This window comes from Apis dorsata, unplaced genomic scaffold (assembly GCF_000469605.1).
Source record: "Apis dorsata unplaced genomic scaffold, Apis dorsata 1.3 scaffold_194, whole genome shotgun sequence".
NCBI classification, from domain to species: domain Eukaryota; kingdom Metazoa; phylum Arthropoda; class Insecta; order Hymenoptera; family Apidae; genus Apis; species Apis dorsata.
In genome coordinates this window covers 1641754-1648542 of record NW_006263478.1, presented here as the reverse complement: position 1 = coordinate 1648542, position 6789 = coordinate 1641754, and positions in this window count along the sequence as shown.

Genomic DNA, 6789 nt, shown 5'->3' with positions numbered 1-6789 from the left:
CGCGAGTCAACTTATATAGGTCCCCTTGGGGAGCGGCGGGGCCCGCCCATGGGCCCGACCGCCGCCTCAACCTCGCCGCGATCTAAGCACCCAGGGTTCACAGCACCGCGCAACCACGACTTTGAAAATTTCTAACCGCGCCAATTTTCATTCGTCGTCGAGCGTGACAGTGTCTCCGGCTTTTTCACGTGTCCATACGCGCCACCTGTTGCGTAAACGCGATACCGATAGGAAAATGGAGGTCCTTGCGGTGTTCTCGAGGACAGGGATTGTCAGGGAGAATTGTCAGAATCGGTGTTTTGGAAATCGAACAAGTTTGCCAAGTGTGAATTGCGATTCGAATTGTTAGTTTCGTTTTTCGTTGTCTCGTAGAAACGTGTTGTTGAAGGATCTAGGTTATTTGAGCGTTTTGTTGTGTTGAATTTATAGGTTAGGTTTTGTGGAAAGTTTCTATTTGTTGAAAATTTGTTACTGGCGATGGATTTGTGCGAGATTTATTGATGATAGAAGTATCTTTGAGAGATTTTTTTCTTTGAGAGTGTGTTTTCATTCATGAAAATTGGATATTTCTTAAAATGGAGATATTAATATTACACATGCATCTTATTATGAAGTAAAATGAACGAACGAATGAAGTAGAATCGAATGTAGTTTGAATTTTAGATAGATTTAAATAAAGATTGTAAAGTATGAAGCGAAGCGTACTTCACGAAATACGTACATACGTTTAAAGTTTTCCACAAACAGGATTTTACAAGGTGATCATCTGGAGATTTTTCGCAAGGACATTGTCTGAAAGAAGTTATTTACTTCTTGGATATCAGTGATTTTTTTCATATTTGTCTAATGAGATTGGAACTGTTTTTTATCCTTTCTCTAATTTTTTTTCAAATTTTTTGTAATATTTTCGTAAACAGTATATAAAAAAAATTTTTTTTTCCTTTTTTTTGATATTTTTTTTTTAGAATAAGAGAAGGAAGGAAGCGTTACAATTGTAATTGCACAAATGACTGACTAATCGAGAACTTTCCCGATCATATAAGAGAATTTCTTGACATTTATCGTGGCAACATTAAGGGCATTATAACGTTCAACAGAGTGAAATACACTCCTTTGGCTATCTTGCAATCCAAGTATCCGATTCGTGAGAATAAATTTCTGTAGAAATAACTTTCACACTCAGAAACGTCTTTTTTAAAGCGATACTCCTTGTGTTTTTAAATCACATAAAAATAGTCAATTTTTATCATGAATCGACAAGGCATGACGATCAAAGAAATGATAACATCGAATTATATAATATACAAAAATAGATTTCATTGAAATTAATCGTTTATTATATAATTATCTAATCTCGATGAGATTTAGAAATTTCAAGATACAAAAATTATTTAAAATAATTATTTTATCATCGATAAAGATATAAATAAGAAATCGAATATATTATATACACAAAAATAAAAAATAAAAAATAATAAGTATCGATAAATTATAAAAATCATAAATAATTTCACAATAAAATCTCTATTAATCGCTTTCTAATATAATTAATAAATAATATATACTTTTTTACTAAGAAATTATTTACTAAGAAATTGTCCAATATTTCAAATAGTAGAAATAACTCTGTTTGAATCGTCGCACGATTTAAATTTTCCAAGCGATTCTCGATCGATCGTGATCGTAATGCGTACGTTACGAAGACATCCGACAAGTTGCGGTGAAAGTACAAAAAGACAATGTCCAGGAATTTAGATTCGTGAAATGATAAACGTGTGGCAACCTGATTTTACGTTTTCATTACAATTGAATCGCGAAAAGAGTTCAATACTCATCCTAAGGGATGCTCGATCTCTCAATTTACGTAACATTGTTACGTGCGACATAATTTGATATTAATGTCTGCATTCATGCTAGTGGAACAGAGATGTTCACTTTCTTGGCCTACAAAAAGTGACCGGGTTTTTTGATTGTCATGATTAACATTGACGGTTTAACTACTTTCTTCTTTGTTGAAAGAGTTACAATCTATTTCGACGACCATGAAGAATCGTTAAAATATGTGCAAGAGAGTTCTTAATATACAAAATATTAATTATTGAAGAGACTCATTAAAATTTCAATTTTTGTAAAAAAATATTGAGTTGTAATAATATAGATTAAGACTATGATTTAATGTTTTCCTCAAATAGGCTTGGTAATTGATTTAATATGATTGCAAGGTGCAGGATATTGACAATGTGGCAATATCCTGTATTTGAAGAACAAATTAACTATGGATAATGAATTTTTTTTTTTGTTATCGTGTAATGTTTTGATTGAAGTTCCTCGTTTTGCCGTAAGAGAGCGACACTTTGCTGTTATAGATGGACTACGTATAACGCCTGACCAATGATTACCCATTCTACTGCGATGTACACAACACCTATTAAAGTAAAAACATTTATGAAAAAATTATTTACAAATATAAAAATTGAATTTCAATTTTCATTATTTAATATAACTTTCAAAAAAAAAAAATAGTGAAAGAAATTATGGAATTAGAAAATAGAATTAGAAAATTTACTTTTGAAACATCACATTATAAAAAAAATTTCCAAACAATTTCTCTCGTTATTAAAAATATTCAATCTGACCAATACACATTCTTTTCCCACCCATTTATCAATAACCACTCATTAAATCTCATCATGAAAGACGAAGACGATAACAAGATAAGAGGCCAATAAAGGGTCGAGTTGCATATTCGTGCAATTACTTTAATTGACTCATCCGCCGTTTTATCAAAAGTTGCTCACACAGTGGAGCAAAAGGTGTCGTGAGTGTCGATACTCAATCCGTTTGCGCCTTAAATTCACAAATCTCGATTATCATATCGATCGAAGCGAATCTCTCGTATCAGTTTTGTCGAACAGTTTTACAATCACCTTACACGTGATATACGAAATTGAAACGTCACATAAAATAGACGTAATAATAAAAAGGGCAATTATCGCGTGTTCGAACTTTTCATTCTTACTTAGGACGGTATTTCATGGAATGTAAAGTCACGAACCCAGGGAATGGTGGTCGTATTAAAAATTTAAAGGGTCGTGATGTGCTGTTCGAATACAAGTTTTAGGCGGTAGGTGTCCTCCAATGGTGAAGTGGAATGGCAATTAAAACGAGTTTACGAGTTTCTTCGATTTTGTCGTTTCTTTTTAATGTAGACACCTTTTTCTATATTTTTCACTCTGTGAATGTTACGATCCTCGGATTATTTGTATATCATGGGCCCACAAGGTAAAATTTAGTTAAATGAATTTCGATTAACTAGTCTGGCCGATGCTCAAGTATTTAAAATGGAGGGATGGAGCATTAAATAACCCTTTATTAGCGGGGTTTGTTAAAATGGCGAAACGAATGTTGAATTTTCTATATATAGAAATAGTACAAAAAAAAGCCATTTTAGTTCGGGATCATTTGAATATTTATAATTTATAGAAGAAAATAAAATGAAATAATGAGAAGTAATGCATATAGAACACGTATTTTTTTAATTCTTTGAAAATTTCTTTTCCATTTTATCCAATTATAGCAATTCAAATATTGCTTTCTCTACACGATCCATAAAATAATTCAGAATCAGAACAACTTTCCATACACAAAATTTCTAATTTCACAAACATTGTCGTTAATTTCCACTACAAAATCACACAAGTGTCAACTCGAGCCAACATCACAATCGCGGCAAATTGCACGATCCTCAACAACTCGAATCGACCACCATTCTTCGCGATATCGAAACAATCTACGGATTCACTACTTCATTACTTAAAGCATCGTGATCGTGAATAACGAGAATTCCGGCCTGATTGCGCGTTATCTTCGAATCATCCACGATAAGGGTCTCCAATTATTCGAAGGATGAGTCACGACGCGCGCCATAACCGGTCCAACCGTGGTCTCGAATTATTTTGTCGCGTATATATCATAATCGAGAGCCATTTATCGTAGTGCATTCAGTGCGTGTATCTCCGATTGGATGAGTTTTACGAGCATTACGAGCATTAAGATGCAAGAGCGAAACACGATATTTTTTTAGCGATCGTTCGTCGATAAATGAAAAAGACGACGCTCTTTGAGAATTGAGATCGAGCGTGGAAATGAGAGGATTAAGATGTTCGATTTTTTACAATTATTTATTTTTAACAAAACTTTGCGAGCGTTGAGACGTGTCTTTTTAGAGAAATTAATATACAGTACAATGGATTATTTACAATTTTTTTTTGTGGAATATGAAAATAAAAAAATGAAATTTGTCAATCATAAAAGTTTTCGTATATCAAAATATTGTTGAGAAAACTTTGTGAATGTTGAGAATTTTTTTGAAGCAATCTATTGTAGAGTGTTATAGATTGTATTTGTTTGTTTTTTTTTTTGAAATATCAATCTGAAGAAACGAAATTTAAATTTTGAAGTTTGAAGATTTGTTTCTACTGTGAAATACAAATAGCTTGATAAACTATAGCTATAGTAAGCTACAAGAAAGACAATATCCTTGATCGATATCAATTTTTATCATTGTATTTGCATACTGTATAATATATGTATATTACAAAACCAATACAATATCTAATTATAAAAAATGATCTCGATCATATCACTTATTTTATTACATTACACGAAGCTAATTAAACACGACAAAGAAAATAGGACGATAAAATCAAGGGAAACGAGCATCGATGATGTGACGTGTAATTTTAAATAATTGACAAATTAACGATTATTATTAAACAGTTCTTGCATATTGAAATATTCAATATTCAATATACCTCTTCTTTATGGAAATATCTTAAGCCATGTTATTGAAAAAATGAAGCAAAAGATTGAAATTCGATATTAATATTACGACGTGATTATCTCATTTATTTATTAGTATCACATAAACTATACTGTGGTGGTATATATATCGTTATTATCATTGCATAGGATTTCTATATTACAAAATTGAGAGATACTTTTAATGAACTACGAACCCCTTTCCCCCTCCCCCTCCGTAAACAATATTACAGTATAGCAATTTTCGAATATTTATTAATAACTTAAACGCGTTTATAAATTTCAGGAAACGATACTGCGTTATCGTTCCTATTGAGAATCGAACTGTAATTTTTTTCGTGCGATTTCAAATATATATATATACACACACACATATATATAGAAGGGAGGACAAAGAAAAGGCACATTGGATTTATACGAGGAAAATAAAGCAGAACGATTGAAATTTTAATTAAATGACAGATCCGCTTTCGGCGTCGTTAAACGTACTTTATAACGCACACGGATCGTGTCACCGTCTTTATTAAATTTCAGTATGGGGAAAAAAGACCGGTCATTAAAGGCCTGAAATTTTATCGAGGTAAAAATATGGAAGAAATTTATTTTAAGTTGATATATATACACGTATAGTTCCTTCCTTACGAATAGGGATTTAAATTGAGATAAAAAATATATTTGAAAAAATACGTTTGAAAAAGAGTTAGAAAATATTGGAAGAAAGGTTCGTTGGTAAATAAAATTTTATGATATTCGAAATTTTCTGTATCAAATACATTTATCTTACCTTTGATCGAGGTTATACTTTGATCGGGAAATTAATCGAAATTTGTGAAAAGTTAGTCAAGATTAAGTTGTGTAATAAGAATCCAAGACGAAAACTTTAATACTACACGCGTGTCTGTCGGTCTAAACGCCGAGCAACTTGAAATACCTCGGCCATATGAAAGTTAAAAAGTCAAGAGTCGCATATTTTCCCGCGGTTTGCTCGCATGCAAATGGAAATTCTGTGTGTGCCGTCCAATTAAAACGTTCTCTGCTACTCGGCAATAGGACGTGTTATTTTCTCTGCTCGTATCTGATTCGAACGAAAATTGACAGTATCTTAAAATACGATGATGCGTAATCGTTGCGATTGTTGTTAGGAAACGATATGATTCAAGAAAAATCAATTTTCTTTTTTCTATAATAAGAGTGAAATTAATTTCGAATGGAGAATATCAATTAGATTCGTTGCATCGATGGTAATATTTTTATATATTTTATTATTCTATTAAGTTAATTGTAAGATCATAAAAGTAGTAGTTGTTAATAATTTATTTTATTGATTTAAAATTAAATTGAGTAAATTGTGTCTCGTGTATTGATTTTAACATGACGAAATTTATTTTAATTATTTTTTTATTGGGAAATTGTTTTACCTTTTTATTAAATTCATTGTTGATTTGATATTTCCAAAGGGTTATCTGGAATTTAAATAATTCCAAAGATTATTGCATAATCATTCTCTTTTTATTTATTAATATATTAAAAACGTGTAATTATACTATATATAAATATATTTTGCAATATTTCATTTTAAACTTGCTTAGATCAAACCGAGATTTAACAATCCCATGAAATCATTCTCATAAGGATCATTTTGTGAAATAATATCACAATAAATGAGAGATATATCTTCCACGAGGAATTCTGCCAAGGTTCTGATAATATTTGACACGATATTTAGCAACAAAATCTTATTATTACTCTTCTCTTTTCTTCTCTGCAGAATGATTAATTAAATTGATTGTTGTTCCGTAACTTGTAGATCAGATTTCATCAAAAGCAAAATGCAAAATCATCGCGACAATGAATCATTTAATCAAGAAATTCTTCAGAATCACCGATGTTAGATTTCTCTCACGATATTAATCACGAATTCCAACGAATTGAAAATGAAAGTGATACTTTCGCCTCAAATTAAACGAT